At 52.7% G+C, this 17,527-nt stretch overlaps 1 protein-coding gene and 1 long non-coding RNA gene across 2 annotated transcripts in view; one reads left to right on the top strand and one right to left on the bottom strand.

The window, feature by feature from the left end:
- The window catches only part of LOC148218001 (uncharacterized), a 477,621-nt gene that overhangs the window by 309,422 nt on the left and 150,672 nt on the right, over positions 1-17,527 (bottom strand). The gene's annotated exons all lie outside the window — the stretch shown is intronic.
- Positions 14,575-16,720, top strand: LOC148218004 (uncharacterized). The gene is made up of 3 exons (XR_015800623.1): positions 14,575-14,701; positions 15,705-15,851; positions 16,200-16,720. It is a non-coding gene; the product is annotated as an uncharacterized LOC148218004 (long non-coding RNA).

The raw sequence follows: 17,527 nt of genomic DNA, 5'->3' as shown, positions 1-17,527 counted from the left end.
CCAGGGCTGCCCGCTGAGCCGGAGCCAGCGAACACGCAGGGCTGGGAAAGGCGTGCCGGGAGCTGCGGAGAACTTTGTTTGTGTTTCCAGGCCAATGGCGGCTCGGGCCCGGGCCCGTTCCAGGGCTGTTCCTCATCTCCGCCTTTGCCCTCCCACAGCCCGGGGGGCCCTGAGAGCGCGGGCCGAGGCTGGGCCGTGTGCAGAGCCCGGCCCTCGCTGCCATTGGCTGATTGTGCCAATGTCACTCCTGGTTGTCGCGCGCTGATTGGGCAGAGCAGCAAAGGCGCCATTGTGGCAGCGTCTGTGCGGGCCCGGCAGCGGCGGCAGCGGCCGGAGCCCGGGGAGGCGGCGGCGGAGCTCGGAGGCGGCCCCAGCGCAGGTGGGAGCCGCGCTCGGTTGTGCGGGGGCTCGGGGCTCGCTGCGGGCCGAGGGGGCGGCAGGGGGCTCTGGCGGGTTGGTTGTGCCGGTGCCGGCCCGTGTTGGCGCTGGGCTGAGGGCGCTGCGGGAGCGGCTGCCCGCGGTCTCCTTCCCGCTGGGGCCTCGGCAGGAGCCGGTGCCGGAGCAGCGCTGGCTCGTCCCGGTTGCTGTGGGTGGCACAGAGGTGTCTGCCCTGTGCCCGGGGCTGTGCGGGAAAATTCCCGTGGCCAGAGGTTTGTGTATCCAAAGGAGACAGAGGAGTCCTGTAAAAGTGACTTTATTGATGAACAAAGAGAGAGGCCATGCGGCATTTGCCATGCGGTCTCTAAAACGCCGCTTCCTTTTTATCCTCATTTTCCCGTCTGCATCTCCCTCTCCCATTCCCCTCTGGGTGAGGAACTTGGAAGGTTCAGACTTCCCGATCCACCTACTGCATGTCCTCGTTAATATGCACCCCTACTACGATATTAATCTTACTGCTTTCAATCCCTCCTTCTCTCATTTTCTCAAGCATAGCGCTTACAAACTTTTAATTTCCATTGTCTCAATCTCTTTTCCTGCGTCCTGTTTGACGCAAGGTGTCGTGCATGGTAAAAAGCTGAGAGTTGCTGCAGCACGTCAGAGGAGGAGCAGCATTTCTTTAAGCCACGGTCTGCCAGGGAACCACGAAAACGTGTCCCATTCCCATCCTTTCCCTGTTTGGACTGGTACATGAGCTAATTTCTTATTTCCTTTGTTATCTGTTTCACCACTTTTCGGTTATCATCTAGTCGCTAACAGCAATTTGAGTAATTAATTTCCCACAAAGTCCGGCTCCCTCTTTTAATAGATAATCTGATCCCATCCCATGGTGAAATGTCTCATTCCTAATGTCAGTGGTTTGGTCGGCAGGAAGTTCAGGAGCTGGAGCTGTCTGCTTGGTTATTATTTCAAGGACAGTTTTTAAGCTAATTATGCCACTCAAATTATGGATGGATTTTCTGTGTCCTGATATGAATTCGTTAGGGTTTCCAAGGGCTACTCCATGGTGTTGTAGGATTTGTTCTGGTGTCTCTTCATCTTTTTCCTATTTTGGGTGCTCCCTCCAGCCGGGGAAGAATCAATTGACAACTTTTTTCTAATTAAATCCTCAAATACTTGGATACCAAACTGATTTCTCTGGGCAAGAAAATACATTTCTGATATGCCCTATATAGCCTGGACAGTGGCAGCACATGTTGGAGTGAGGAGAGGGATGATTTTCCCCCCGGTTTTTTTCATGAAGTTTTCCCAATATTCTGCGTTTGCCGTTTCCCTTTGCAGCTTAACCAATTTCTGTTGCAGTCAGATATCCTCACTATGGGCTCTGCCTTTAGTTGTGCAAATTCCATCTGTGCAAGCAGGCAGAGCTTGGGGTGAGGGGCAGAGAGAATCGGCCAAATTCCTCCCCCAGGCTAGAAGATCCTGGGGCATTGTCCACACTTTGCTTCAGGTAATTTGCATTTCTAAAGCTCCCCTCACGGCTGCCTCGAACCGATTCTTCTCTTCCAGAGCTGCCGTTTGGTGATTCACATGTGCACCCCCACAACCTGCTTGTTTTATTTTGTTTTGTTTTGCTTTGCTTTTTTTCTAAACGATTTTGTATTAACTGGTTATGCATTAAAGTCTCACCATTAATACTCTTCTAGTTTTGCCAGATGCAACCTAAAGATGTGCATCCAAAAATCCATTCCGACATTCTGCCATCATTAAGAGCCTCCTGCAAATATGTACAAAAATATTCCAATGCAATCAAGTTTTTTCTGCTTTTCCTGGGAGTAAAAATTGTCACAACCCTGGACCAATCCTAACTGATAATATAAATGTGGGATTATTATGAAATTTTTTTCTAATGGAGTAATCTTGTCAGTTAAACTGCAGGAAAAACAAAACTCTCCAATAGTATCTTTAGTGTTAGAGAGTCAAGGTTTTACTTGATTCTGGTCGGGGTGTGCAACAGAAATCATTTAATCCACACATAGCCCGGATGTGCCAAGAAAATGATACCATGACACGTGAGTTTTACTAGATTTTCATAAAGGTTTTACAGCCTGAACCCATAGAAATCCACTCGTCTATTCCTCATTACATCAAAGTTGTGTGGTTCTTAGTATTTTGTTTCTTAGCAGACCCGGATTTCTCCTCTTGTGATGTTAATTAGGTCCGAACTCCTGGATTTCCTTCTCAGCCTTTTCCAGACCAGGTGTCTCCATCTGTGCTCTATGCCGGGGGCAGTGTCTGGGGTGGGTGTTCTTTGATATTTGCTGATGTTTCGTTGAGGTTTTGTTGATGGGCATTCTCTTTGTGGATATCTTTTGGGCTTTTCCCAGTCTGTTGACATGTTAAACTCATCCCTATTGACTGGTGTAACACCCCTTAAAAAGTTCTTTAAAATTTCTTTCCCCTCTTTCCCCAGTGCAAAGGCAAAACAAGCCTGAGTTGAGAAATAACTTTTAAAAATTTAAACTAGGTATATTTTCCAACAATGGAATCCCCGCAAGGCCAGTGTGTGAGTGTAACTGAGAGGCAGAGTGGAATTCTGCCATTGTCTTCCCCAGCAGCTGTGGGAGTGCAGGCACTCTTTTGGTTATCAAAGCTTTAATTTGATGCAAGACTTGACCAACAGGAGATCCTCCTTCCAGCAGTTTTTGGGCCTCAGGTCCCATTAAAGCTGTGGCTGCACAATTCTGCAGACAATGAGGCCACTCTGGCCACTGGGTTAAACATTTTAGCATGAGAATTCCTTTGGCATGGCTCTGTTTAGCATTCTCATACAATTCAAATTCTTTTTCCCTTTGTGGTAGGGCCAGGGCAGGAGGTTCAGTTAATCTGCTTTTTAACACTTGAAAATTCTGCTTTCCTCCTGCTGTCCATCCCTCCAGTTTCTTGACTGGCAAGACAGGAATGTCTTAGGAATAAATCCCTGGCTCCAAAAGCCCTGCCTTTAGCAGGGACTCAGTAAGAGGCTCTAAGCCCTTGCTTCCCTCCCTTGGAATAGGGTATTGCTTTCAGACTCCAGTTGTCCTTGTTGCTTCAAAGTACTTTGGAGAGGCTCCATATCTAATTTCCCTATTTTCCTGGAGCTGCCCACACTTCTGGTTTCACTTCAGCATAGGCCTTGCCAGACATTGGACACAAAGGCACAACAAGCCTCTGTATCACCTTTTCCAATATCAATTTGCATTCCCAATTTAGCCATCAAATCCCTTCCCAGTAAATTACAATCACAATTAGGAGGAAATAAAAAATCCTAAATTACAAACCCATCCCCCACATCTGCTAATAGTGGTTGAATAAAACACACCAGCTCACCTTTCCCATTTATCCCCTGAATAATTTTTGGCGTTTTGTCACCTTAAATCTAAGATTGGGAGTGGATGGAGAGGTCTCTGTGTCCATCAGGAAAGGCCTCCTCTCGATCCAGATCCACCCTGAATGTTCTCAAGGGCCCCAATGCTCTGTGTCCCTGGTGTAATGGGAGCTGTGACACCCCTGACAATGAATGTCCATCAAGGGCTGGACTTGCTCCTCCTGAGGGTGCTCCTGTATCTGCTTCCAGTGTCCTTCTGCCCTGCAGATGGAACCCTGATTCCTTCCCAGGGACTGTTTGGGTTGGCTCTCCCCTGCCGGGGAGGGCAATGCCTCTGCCAGGTCCTTGTGGCCGACCCCGTCCCCTGGGTGCTGGGGCCCCCTTGGGCCCTGGGGTTCATCCCTCAGGGGCTGTAGAAACTCTGCCATGGCCTTTGCCTACCCCTTGGCCTTTTCCTCATCCCTTCTTGCATTCCCCTGCTGTGCCTTTGTGACCAAGTGCTCCAGGGGCTTCTTCTGCCCCTCCTGCAGCCCCCTCAGTGCCTGGGGGTGCTCATCCTCTGACAGCTGCTGAGCTTTCTGCTCAATCATTCCTTTCTGCAGTGACCCAAGGAAAATGCTTAAAAGCTGATCTCGATCCTTGCACGTCCAATGCCCATTTCCCAGCTGTTCCTTCGTGCTGCTCCTTGTGCTGTGGCTGCCGTGGCCAGCCCGTATCCCAGAGCCGGTGCCTGTCCTGCCGCAGTGTCCAAACGCGGCCCCCCCGGCGGGCAGGGCCGGCAGCTCCACGGGGCCGGGCAGCGGCCGGGGCGTCCCGCAGCCTCCTGGGGGCCGGGGGCCACTGCCGGGCCTGCAATTGCCGGGGGGTGCTGGGCTCAGGCAGCGCCCGGCGCTGAGCCCCGGCTGCCCCACAGCCCCGGCCCGGCCCCGCAGCTCCCCACAGGCCCCCAGCCCGTGCTCCCGGTGCCGCCCCTCTGCGCCCGCTCCTGCCGCTGCCCAGCACAGAGAAACCCCCTGCAATCCTGACCTCCTTGTGTGCCTGTCCTGGCAACCGGGGATATAAAGGTGTCAGTCAGCTGGCAACTTTCCTGCTTCTTGCCTGAACCATATTCCTGCACACTGCCCTTCACCCAGTCCCTTCCCAGCACACCAACACCATCCATCCCCTGTTGTCTAAATCCCTTCTGGACTTCTCTTAATGCCTCCCTGGGTGTCCCTATCCTTGATGACCTCTGGGAGAATGTGCAAACTCCCTCCACATGCCCTCAAGGGACCCTTCAGAGATATTTTGGGATCATCATCCCTTTTGCCGGGATCCCTTCGTGGCTTTCCCTTTCTACCCTCCATGGGTGCCCTGCCATGTTTAGTCCCCGAAGATGCCACTGTAGTCACTGCTGAGATTTTCAGTGCTCTCTGGCTGCCGACTCTTCCCAGCCCCCCCTGATCTGTCACTCGTCTGTCTCCTGGCCCCAGCGCCCCCCTGGATGGGAATTTGGGGAGGTGGGAGGGGGGGAGCGCCAAGGCCGGGCCCCCCCGCGCTGTGGTGGCGGCAGCGGCTGCAGTGGGGAGCGAGTGCGGGCGGGAGCGGCCGAGAGCCCAGCGCTGCCCCAGCCCGAGCTGCCCCAGCTCCATCGCTGCCCCTGCGCTGGGATGCTGTGGGTTTGGGGGGAAGAGGGAGCCGGCAGTGGGTGCTGGGCCTGGGGGCAGCAGGAGAAGGGAAGGAGAAGCAGGGTTGAAGAACAAAATGGTCAAATAATGCGTATGGGAGGAGCAGGTGGGATTGTGCATGAGAAGGAGGAATAGTAGGAGGAAGAGAAATGTGAGGAAAAGCAGGGACACAGGAGAAGGAGGAGCAGAAAAGAGAAGCAACACAAGTTTCCATCCCTCCCTCTATCTACAGCCTCACCCCTACAGCCCCAAGTTCAGTGCCCCCCTCCAAATGCAGCAGGTGACCAGAGAGGGGGATCTATGATTTTCTGAAGGGTCAATCTTGGTGTTTGAAAGCTTTATTGGGGTAAAAGTTGGTGCTTTATTTCTTTTGCGGGGACTGAATCTTTGTATTTCAAGGGGATTTTGGCTGAATCTTGCTTTGTGGGGCGTTTTTGATGTGTATCTTGAGGTTTGGAGGATTTTGGGGCTGAATCTTGGTGTTTCAGAGGTTCTTACAGACACAATATGGCCAATAATTTTCTGGGATGAACTTGGGCAAGGGGGAACCGCCAGCTCAAGGCACTCTCCTCTTGTTTTTTCCCCAAACCAGAATTTTTCATTCCCAAGGTCTTGGCAGATGGAGGAGGAGGAAAAGCCCCGGAGATCTCTCACAAGGAGCGGCTGCAAACCCAGCCCAGGGAGCTGCGAGGAGGAAAGACCCTCCCTGAGCCGGGAAGGCGGCCGGAGATCCAGGCAGAGCTCAGAGCTGGTGGAGAAGCCTCCTGGAGGGGAGAAGCCCCACAAGTGCTTGGAATGTGGGAAGGGTTTCAGCCGGAGCTCCCATCTGATCCAGCACCAGAGGACCCACACTGGGGAGAAGCCCTATGAGTGTGGGGAATGTGGGAAAAGCTTCAGGGACAGCAACTACCTAATACATCACCAGCTGATCCACACAGGGGAACGGCCCTACACCTGCTTGGAATGTGGGAAGAGCTTTCAGTGGATCTGCAACCTGAGAAACCACCAGCGCATCCACACCGGGGAGAGGCCCTACGAGTGTCCCAAGTGTGGGAAGAGGTTTCAGAGCAGCTCCAATCTCCTCCTACACGAGCGGATTCACACAGAGGAGAGGCCCTTCCGCTGCCCCGACTGCGGGAAGGGATTCAAGCACAACTCCACCCTCATCAGGCACCGGCGCATCCACACTGGGGAGAGGCCCTACGAGTGTCCTGAGTGTGGGAAGAGCTTCTCACAGAGCTCAACCTTGACCAAACACCAACGGAGGCTCCACTAAGGGAAGCCCTGTGAGTTTCCTGTGTGTGGGAAGAGCTTCGTGCTCTGCTCCAGCTCCATCCCCCATGGGAGGATCGGTGTTGGATGATCCTCAGTGACCCCCGTTGGGCAGAGCCCTGGTGATCCGTGGTCCTGGTGATCTCCGTGTGGTGGGGGAAAGGTGTTGGAGAGATTTCTCTCTCTTTTCCTTGTGCTGCTGTGATTTGGTTGGTAATAAATTCCCTCGCTGTGCCCAGGCTGGCTCTGTTGTTCCCGAGCCGGTGCTCGGGGCGGGATCTCTCCTGTTCCGTCTCAACTCCCGGGCCTGTTCTCAGCCAATCAGAGAATGCGATGAAGAAGATTCAGCCAATCAGAGAGTGCAGCTGTGATGACTCATCGGTTGCCGGGCAGACCCGCAGCACCCAGTGTTCCCCACCTGGGCCCCACCCTCCCCGCCCAGTCACGATCCCCCCGCGGGGTTCCCCCAAGTCCTTTCCTACTACCCCCCACTAAATGAACTGGGTGTAACTGGGAAGCTTTACTGGGAGGACTGGGAGCAGCTGGGCTTAGGCAGAGTTCCAGCAGGGCTGGGGGAGACACACTACCCTCCCAAAATCAGTGTGGGGATGGAGCAGGGGGTCCTGGCCGGGCCTGAGGCCACGGGGAGGGGCTGCGGCCGCTGCCGGCTCAGGAACTCTGTGGGCAGAGAAAAGGGGGTGACTCCCGGCTGGAGGTCCCCAGGAGGAGCACACCTACTCTGGGGGCGGGGGAATATGAAGCCCGTGTCCCCCCCTCACCTTCTTGCACAGGTAGAAGCCGAGCCCCAGCGCCAGGAAGACGAAGCCCAACACGGAGCCACCAATCTCCGTCAGCACATTGCTGTGAGCGGCGTCTGGCGGCATCTCTGGGGGATCACAGGGGTCAGGGCCACCCAAAACCTCTCACGGACATTTCAAGCCTCTCCAAGAATCCTCCCAATCTCCCCCAGCCCACCTAGGGCTCCCTAAAACTTCTAATTCTTCTAATCTCTTCCTGGCTTCCTTGGGACCCACCAAAGCCCCTCCTGTCCCTTTCAAAATGCCATAACTCCCTCCCATTTGCCCCCCACTGCCCCAGGACCCCCACACCCCCTCCCAATCCCTTCCCAGCCACACTAGAACTCACCAAGATCCTCCCAGTCTCTTTCCAGCACAACCAACCTCATTCCAACCCCCTGCTTTCCAATCCCTGATCTTTTTCCAGCTCCTCCACGCTCACTCAAATCCTTCCCAGTTATACCCAGCACCCCCAGACACCCTCCCAGTGCTCTCCAGGACCCCTAGAACTGCATCCCACCCTCCCCAGCATCCTTCAAACTCATTCTCAGCCATCCTAGACCCCCGATCCCTTCTCCTATTTTAATCCAGGCTATCTCAAACTCCCTCCCAGTTACTCCCAGCACACGCCAATCCCTCTCCCAGCTCCCCCAGTGCCTCCCCCACGCCCCTCACACTGTGGGGTCCGGGCCGTGCTCGAGGCTGATGTGCTCCACCTGGAGCTGGAGCTGACCCCGTGCCGGGGGGGTTTCCAGCAGCACCAGGAGCTGGTAGAAATCCAGTCCCCACTGGGGACCAGATTGGTGGCCACCACATGCCCCGAGAGCTCCTGCTGGCCCTGGAACCATCTCAGCTGGATCTCGGCAAGGCAGAAATCCATCACGGAGCAGAGCAGGCAGCCGGGGCCGGGCTGGGAGCTCGAGGGCCACAGTGAGATGGGCACTGGGGAGCGCTGGGAGAGAGCGGGGACACACTGGGATCAGCTGGGGTGGGGACTAGTAGAAATGGAAGAGGGCTGTTGTGGAAGTGAGAGGGACTGAGGATGAAACTGGAGAAAGTGGGGGAACACTGGGAGAGAGTGGAGTGGATTGGGGAACGGGAGAAAGAGTGGAGGTTCGGGATTGGACTGAAAAGGACTTGGAACAGACTGGGAGGGATTGGGAGTGCACTGGGAGAGAGGGTGGAGGTCTGGGAGTGGAATGCGAATGGAATGGCTGTGGACTGAGAGGAATTGGGAGGGACCGTGAGGACACTGGAAGAGACTGGGATGGACTGGGAGAGCCACTGGAGTCACTTGGGGTGGGGGGGCAGGAGGCCCCGGGGTGGGCACAAGAAGGGCTGACGTGTCTCGGGTGATTCCCAGGGAGGTTTTGAGGGGCTCCAGGGTCATTCCCAGGGCAGGGCCCGAGGGGACACGCTCTGCCCCACGCTCACCTCTGCGTTCCACGAGGAACGGGCTGGACAACTCGTAGTTGTGCCGGCAGTGCCTGTCCACCGCAGCCCGTCTGTACTCCATCCATTGCGGGTCGCTATTCCAGTGCCTGGCAGCCTTGTCCCCAAAGGAGGTGTCCCCACGTGCAGCCCCACATCGCTGCCCAAGTGCAGGAACTGCTCCCGCTTGGAGATGTTCCTCTCCAGGAACCTCAGCCGGTCGGTGCCGTGAATGAAGTGACACTCGGACTAAACCATCTCCTGGAACAGCGCTGTGTGTGCAGGACACAGGTCCGGGGATGTCCCCCCAGCAGCCCCCCAGCAGCCCACAGTAGCCAAGAGCTCCGGGCCCCCGCCACACGCCCCATGGCCAGCGCCGGGCAGGGTGTGACACCTCCCCCTGTTGAAACCCTGGAAACTGAGGGGTTTGGGCTTTCTCTGCTGACAGGCATTGACCTCCAGGAAAACACTGCTTTTTACCAGAGGCCATGAAGAAGCTTTCCAGAATTGTGTGATAGAACTGGGATCACTGGTGTGTAGTTTGAATAGAAGTGTGTAATGTCCCATGGTGGAAAATTTAGAATTTGTGGTTTTAGAATATATTAATACATATAAAGCAAGATGGAGGTTTTAGGGTGGAGTTTTCTTTCTTTTTCACCTTCTTCACGGGTCTAGGTGGTACTTTTGTAATTAGATAGAAAATTCCATATTGCAGATCACAGGTGATGGGTTGTTGGGTTAATAATAAAAGGAATTTAGCTGTCTGTTCTTAATTGGACAGATTGACCCTTAAAAGGCCTTGTAGAGAGAGAGAGATAGGTGTCCATTTTTGGCCTGTTAGGTAGAAGTGCTGTAGAACTCACTGTAATATCGAGAAGAATTAATAAATATCTGAGTCCGAACACAAAATTCCGTCTCTAAAGCATTTTATCCTGACTCTGGAAGAACAAAAAAGAAGATAAAACGCAATTTCCCCCTCCCCAAATTCTCCTGGTGCAGGTTGCTGGGGGCGGGGTGCGGGTGGAGTCCAGGTGAGGAGCTCTGGGCGCTCTGGGACTGCCTGAGGAGTCATCAGCGCCGCGCGCTCTGATTGGCTCAATTATTTTGGTGCCTTCTCTGATTGGCTGAGGAGAGGCCCGGGAGTTGAGAGGAGGACCGGGAGAGATCCTGCCCCAGGCTAGCGGTGGAAGAACATCCAATTAACAAGGCATGCAGATCATTTCCCAGCGGTGCCCACACTCCTGTAGGAACTAAATGCACCGAGGATCTCACGAGGGTCACCAACTCTCTGGCGGCCAAATCCAGCCCTGCGCTCCCTGCGGGTGCGGGCACTCTGGGAAGGGCTCAGCTGCGGGTCAGATGGCCGGACAGTGGCTTGGTGGTCACCTCGTGTGTGAGGCAGTGATGGGCTGGGGAGATGCGTGGACACCACATGATCAGAGAGCTGACTGGGTAAAGGGACACGGCAACAGCGACACCGCAGTGACAGGCAGCCAATGCGGGCTTGTTTCAGTAAAGTTTGGGTTAAGTTTCGAGTATAAAAAGGCTCGGTTGGTTCCAATAAACGATCTTCTTCGGAGCAAGCAATCAAGTCCGTGTGTCTGTTCCTCATTGCTACACATGACCATGAGATGGCCATGACGATGACTCAGTTATGATCCTGACATGAACATCACATGATTGTGGCCATGAGCTGACCACAAGACGAGCATGAGAACGACCATGAGATGACCATGACTGTTGGGGGTTGGTTTTTCCCTTTCCTCTCTGCCTGTGGAATTTTTTTCTCATTGACATGCTAAGAAGCACTGATGACTAGGTCTTAGCAGTGATGGCTAGTGACAGAGGGAGGCGGGGCCTCATTGGTATTTTGGGAGTTTCTCTTAGAGGGCTGGGGGAGGTAGGGGTGGAAGGAAAGGGGGAACACGGTGAGATTGGAAGCAGGTAAAGGAGGGTGGGGGGCAGTTGCTGGCTCTCGCTCGCTTTTGGCTCTCGGAGCAGAAAGGTCATTGCTACCCCCCCACCATCCCAACGCCGGGAGCTGCCTCTCTGTTTTGGACCCCGCAGCCCTGCTTGGACGCCCTCGTGCTTCAGCTTGCTGTTTTCCCAGCATCCTGCCTCTCCTCCATCCCTTCCCATCTGGGACACAGCTGCCATCACCCCAGTGCCCCTGCAGCCGCACGGGGATCGTCGCACCTGCCCATCAGGAGCCTGCCAGAGCTCACTGCCAGCTGTGACAGCAACTGCACCAAAGGGGAAAGTGCCCGTGGCCCAGAGACTGGAACTGGCCTCCTGTTCTGTTTGTTGTTAATTTCATAGTTGTTGTTATTCCTATCTCCATATCATTGCCTGAGAGCCTCTTAATTTCAAAATTATACTAATTCAAAGGGAATGGATTTATTTTCTCCATTTCAAGAGAGGGCCCTGCTTTCCCTAGCAGACTTTCAAACCAAGACACATCTCCTGAGCAGCAAGGGAGAGTTCTCCCTGCAGTTGATCACCCCAATATGGTATATTTTTGTCAGCTCTGAATTTCCCTTCTCCACCTTCAGGAGAAGAAAAAAGTCTGACTTTGTCTCTCAGGTTTCCTGATCATTCATAACTGAAAGCTGTTGAGGTCCTGAGGTTGCTCCCATGGTGTTGGACCCATTGTGCCCCCCCAAATATCTTCCTTTACCCTATAAACAACTGACAGAGATGGAAAGCACAGTAACAGGTCGAGTTGCAGGAATGTAACAACTACAAATCTGTGCCACCTTCTGTCTACTGCCCTGACCTGCCAAAATAGGGCTTGGGGAATTTTTTTTTATAAATGCACATGCTCTTTATTTTTTCTTATCTTTTATGAGAGCTGCCAACCCTTTTGTACCCTGAATGTCTCTCCAGGTCTCTACCCAAAGGCCTGACCCAAGCTGTGATCCTTACAGCCAGGACCCCACCGTGAGGGGGTGGCAAGAGCTCTGTGTGTCAGCCCGGGTCTGGAGGCTGAGCTGGGAGTGATAATTATCCCTTTTCTAATGTCCTGTGAGCTGTGACTGCCAATTCTCCAAAGGCCGTGACACATTTTCACCAGGAGTGTGATGTCCATTGTTACAAAGCTTCCATTTTTACAAAGGAAACATTTTCAGTTTCGTTTTCTCCCTGTAGTGGAAGAAGAAAAATCACGGCTACTATTGTAAATAAATCAAAAGCGTTTCAGGCAGGTTTGTTAAATTGAAACATCTACTCCTCAGGGCACAGCCTCACCCTTTTTACAAGGCTTCCTTTGACTGCAATGTGGAATTTGCTCAAGTAGGAACTGCTGGATGATGCTTCCTGAGATGGATTTTTTCTGTTGGATGCAACTGTCTCCAAACTGGAGGATATTGAACAAAATGATAAGTAAATCAGTTTTGTCTCATTTAGGGTGTGGAATGCCAGAGCGATGCAAAGAACTGGTAGAAGCAGAATATGATGTTCGACTGCCAGACAAAGAAAATGTGACTCTTCTTCACTGGGCAGCGATAACAGAGAGGAGCTGGTGAAGTGAGCTGGGAGTCCCTGTGACAGTAACAGCAATAGCATATTCTGCCACTGTTACCTATAATGACTTTGTTGCTTTTGTACTTAAAGACAGAGGAATGCCCTGCTTGAGAAGAAAAGGGTAGAATTCAAATCTTAATGAACTTAGCTTTGTGAAAATGTCACCAAAATGGAAAGATAGCCCATTCTCTGCATTCCCGAGCAGCAGGGAGGCAGGGAAAGCAGGCACATTGGATCCCATTGCCGAATTGCAGCGTAGCAAAGTCCCGAAGCCGAATGCACAAAAGCTCCCGCAGCAACCATGCAACCGACTGCCCTGATCCACTGATGGAAGGGAAGCAGCCAGGGTTACACCCCAGTCACTGAATTCCAGGATTAAACCAAAATTCTTTTGCTCTAGGTAGGCGCAAAGGAGAAAATCCCAACCAGATATTCTCAGGAGGTAAAAAGCACACAGTTTACTGGCCAACTGGCAAAAAGTTTAAAGGCCAACTAGAGAAAATTAAGGAACATTGTCAAAAGTGTAAACATAACAGTACTTATCACAGCATAGACTTCACCTAATGATCATAGAAAATCTTTACACTCATTTGATGTTACCTTCCGTAAGAGAGAAGAAAGAGGAAACCAGAAAGACAGGAAAGATACAGAAAAACAGACATCTATCTACTGAGTCCTGGGTCCCAGTGATGTAAAACTCCAAGATGAAGGTAGGGCTAAAGGATCATGTGCTTGCCTTATGGTGATCCTTCTTCCTTATGGTGGCCCCAAACCTTTTCAGCCCATCCTGGGCCTTCCTCCCAGGAGGGATTTCTGGTCTCTTGGCCACTTGGGTGCCTCCAGTGTGCCATGACTGACAGACATCGTGGAGCAGAGCACTACCTTCCCAGAGATCTGATCTACTCCTAGCACACATTCCCAGCCCCTCAGGATGTCTCAAAAAAGATTACCTTTTCCAGACTCTGACAGGCAGGACCCACCCCCACAAAGTCTCGTGCAGAGTGTACACCTTTATCACAATGTGAAACTGCCTAGGCAGCCTTTAAAAACTCGTGTCTGAGTGCAAACCCCTCTGTCCTCCTCAAGGTTTCCTGGTTCTCAAATCCTAAAATCCATCTTTTTGGCACAAATGGTCATGGGACCGATACTTTATCACTAGGAATCCCTCCTAAGCCAGCATCCTTCCAGAGAGTTGTAGAGAAAGAGAGAAGGTCCTCCCTGAGCCTCCTTTCCTGCAGGCTGAGCCCCCATCTCCCTCAGCCGCTTCTCATCTGACTTGTGCTCCAGAGCCCGCCCCAGCTCAATTCTCTGCACACACTCGAGCACCTCAAAGTCTTTCTTGTAATGAGGAACCCAAAACTGACCCCAGGATTAAGGTGAGACCTCAGCAGTGCCCAGAACAGGGGGACAGTCACTGTCCTGGTCATGCTGGCCACACTATTGCTGACACTGGCCAGGATGCCATTGTCCTTCTTGGCCACCTGGGCACACCTGGGCTCGTGTTCGGCAGCTCTGGGCCAGCACCTCGAGGTCTTTTTCTGTGGGATGATTGGAAACTGCGGGGAACGATCAGTGGCATGTGGACAGTTTAGTAACAATTCCAGGAGGCCCAGTCTGATTTTGGGACTCTTTGGCCGCTTTCGTAACAAGTCAAGTCAGCCCAGTTCCCCTTAAGGGCTCTGTGGCCGCCTGAAGTAACCAGCCCGTAGCCCTGCAGGGGGATGCTGTAACCCAAGTGCAGGTGTAAGCTATTTCTTTGGACACCCGTTCCCACTCTTGCAGAACGTTGGGGTTTATTTATGGATCCCTCGTGCCCGCTGGCCGAAGCGCCTCCTGCCCCCGCTGTTGTTGCTGTCGGAGCTCGCAGCGCAGCCCTGCAGGAACGGCCGCTGCGCGCGGGCCCCGCTCCGCCGCTGCCCCGGTGACGGCCGAACCCTGGGCGCGAGCACCGCCACGGGGGCGGGGCCTGCGCCCCTCGCGCTGCTCGGCCACCAATGGGGAGCCGTGGGAGGGGCGGGGCGGGCGGGGATTGGCTGGGGCCGGTGGGCGGGGCGGGGCCCGGAGGGGCGGGGCCCGGCTGAGGGGCCGCTGGTGCGGCAGAGTGGGAGCGGCGGCGGCCGGGGCGGCGTGGGGGAGCGGAGTGGGGAAGGGACCGACCCCCGGTGGGAGAGAAACCGACCCCCGGCGAGGGAGGAACCGGCCCCGGGCGAGAGAGGGACTGGCACCTGTCGAGAGAGGGATCGGCCCCAGCGAAGGAGTGAGCCCCGGTGAGTGGCCCCTAACGACTGCCTCTCGCGTCGTGGTCTCGGGCCCGTGGATGCTGCGTTCCTTCCTGTGTGCGACCGGGCCTGGGAGGGAGCCAGCCGTGTCGGCAAAGAGGAACGACGAGCCACCTTCTCCTCTCATCACTTCTGAAAAGAAGCTTACATGGCTACGAGAGGAAGTGGCCATAAGATGAGATAGTGGACATTCGGATTACATATTAAAGTTTGATTTTTGCTGTTAGGGTGCTCAGGCGTTGGAACAGGTTGCCAGTGGAGGTGGTGGATGCAGAAGGTATGGCCAGGCTCAGTCATTGTCCTGGTGATGGATCAGGTTTGTGGTAATGAGGCACATCAAACAGAGAAATCAGTCCATAGTTTCCAATTATAGGATGATGATCTTTACCATAAGAAGTGTTTGATCAGATTGAAAGAAAGGTACAGAGCATGTTCCACATGGGGAATTAGGTGTTGCTGAGAAAGTAATTCTCCATTCCCATTGGTTTTTCACTTAGGTAGGATTATAAAATGTTTTCTATGGTGTAGATTACATATATGGAGCAAGGACTCTGCTGCAAAAGCATCCAATTGACAAGGTCCAGTACAGGTTATGTTACTGCAGTAGCAATTTCTTGAATTCAGCGAGGCAGTTAAGTTATAGAAATTTATTTTCAAAGGTTTATGAGAACGTGGCGGAGCTTTTTTTCCCGTTTGCCTTTAAGTGTAAATAATAAGCCATATATTGACTATACATCCTCAAAGAAACTTCCAGTTAGCAAGAAGTTTAATGGATTACTATAATATCAGTGTTTTGTTTATGTTTTACTGAATGTAAGTTCATAGAAAATTGATAAACCATTTTTGCTTCCTCTCCTCCACCCCCAAATTTCACGTGGTCTGAAGGCTATACAATTGATTTTAGTAACTTTTATTCATGATTCTCTTGTAGAGGCATAAGAATTACCAAGAACCAGCTGGAGTAATAGGATTCATGTTTTCTTTCCTAAAGGACATCATGGCAGCCCATCAGGAGAAAAACTTGCTGAAGAAAAAAACACTGAAACACCGAAGCCTCGGTGAGAGCTGCTGGACTGGAGAAGGAAGAAGCCCTTTGGACAGGACTGCCTGCACCCTCAGATCCATGGGCATCTGTAAGGTAAGAAGGATTCACAGTGCCCAGCCTTAATAGAACTGGAAGCCTTTCTTCCAAATATACATAGATTTTTTTAATATTTTGGCTATCAGGTTAGAATAGCTTGAGCCTGGACAGCCAATAGTAGAAACGTTAAACTGTCTGCTAGGCAATAATATACATGATGGATTCCCTAGTAGCAACATTAGCTTTCATTTCCTATCACAATTGCTTGTAGAATAATTTCTTCTCCATATCATCTTATTTGTGCTATTTATTCCATTTTGGAAACTTGTTTGCATCTCTCCTGCCTTGACTGAGTAGTGTTCTTTGTTCTCTTACTCCAAATCTTCTTGGTTTTCTTTCCCCCAGGTATTGGTAGAACCTGCTCCTCCTTGAGCAAGCAGATCGGCCAGGAAAATGCAGAAAGCAGGAGTGGAGGCCAAGGCCATTGCAGAAGGGGTTTCTGGCAGGCAGCCACAGAGCAGCAATTTGCAGGAGCTGTGGCTTGCTAAATCACAGCTTTAAGGATGCTGTGGTGGTGCCAGAGGAGAAGACCCTTGGTGTTGTGCAGGAACAAGTTCCTCCAGAAGAAAAGGTGGCGTTCCTTTGTGCGGGGAACTCTGTGGTATCATCAGTGGAGGAACAGGGTGAGGAAGATCTCCAGCCTTGGGATATTTCTGCAAGAGCCTTCACCCCTGCCAGAGCCTGGGTGAGAGCTGCCAGAGTGCAGAGGGAGGCAGCCCTTTGGACAGGCGTCCCTGCTCCCTCAGAGCCACGGCTATGAGACAAACAGCCTCATCCCTGAGGATGCAGATGGGCAGGAGAAGCCTGAAAGCAAAGCTGTGAAAACCGTTGAATCACTCGTCCATCTTGTGTCCATCTTGGGTAGAGCCACGGCCGGGCTCTTGTACTGCCTTTGAAGGACTTTTAGTAAACACCTCCTTGATTCCTTTAACACTCTTCAGCTCCCTCTGTTCCAGGCAGCCTCTCCTAGGCATCACACCGAGCAACACTGCAAAGTCCTTGAAGAGGGCAAGCCCTGCTCGGCAGAAAGCAAAGCACCCGCCGTGTTTGATCCACAGCATTCCCATGCAAACACAACACGTGCCAGCCACTGGCAAGAAAGAAACCATATGGCAATCAAAACCAGAGCAGTGGGAGCACCATGAGAGCTCCTTGGCAAATCCTGATTTATTTAGAGCACAGGCACTGCAGAAGTCAGTGAACTGCTAACAAAATCCTCTTTCTGCCTTCGACAGCCAGTTCAGGAGAGCTCCCCAGAGGCAGAGGAACTTCAAGTCTCCTTTGTCTCTGGAGGATCTGCTCAGGTACAGAATGATCGGTGTTTCCAGTTGGGAATACTGCAGTGTCCTGGGAACTGTGGGCTTGACACTGCTGGCACTAGCACTCCTCCTCACATGCCATTGGCTCCAGGGAACGATTCATTGCAACGGACTCAGCTCCCGTTCTTACTTCCTGCCTTCTTACTTCCAGGCTTTCTCTGGCCACGTGCATCTTCAGCCATGATCTGCTCTGCTGATCCCTGAGGTGTGCTGGGCTGTGATGGCACAAAGGGGCTGAGTGCTGGGTGAGGCAGGGCTGTGATGTGCTGGCCACAGCGCTGTGACATCACTGTGCTGGCGCTATATAAGAGGGGCCAGCAGCCGCCACTGCCACTGCAGTCGCGACGGGATGCA

The sequence above is a fragment of the Sturnus vulgaris genome, unplaced genomic scaffold, assembly GCF_052056855.1.
Source record: "Sturnus vulgaris isolate bStuVul1 unplaced genomic scaffold, bStuVul1.hap1 Scaffold_195, whole genome shotgun sequence".
In the NCBI taxonomy this organism is placed as follows: Eukaryota; Metazoa; Chordata; class Aves; order Passeriformes; family Sturnidae; genus Sturnus; species Sturnus vulgaris.
This window is presented reverse-complemented; position numbering and strand designations above follow the sequence as displayed.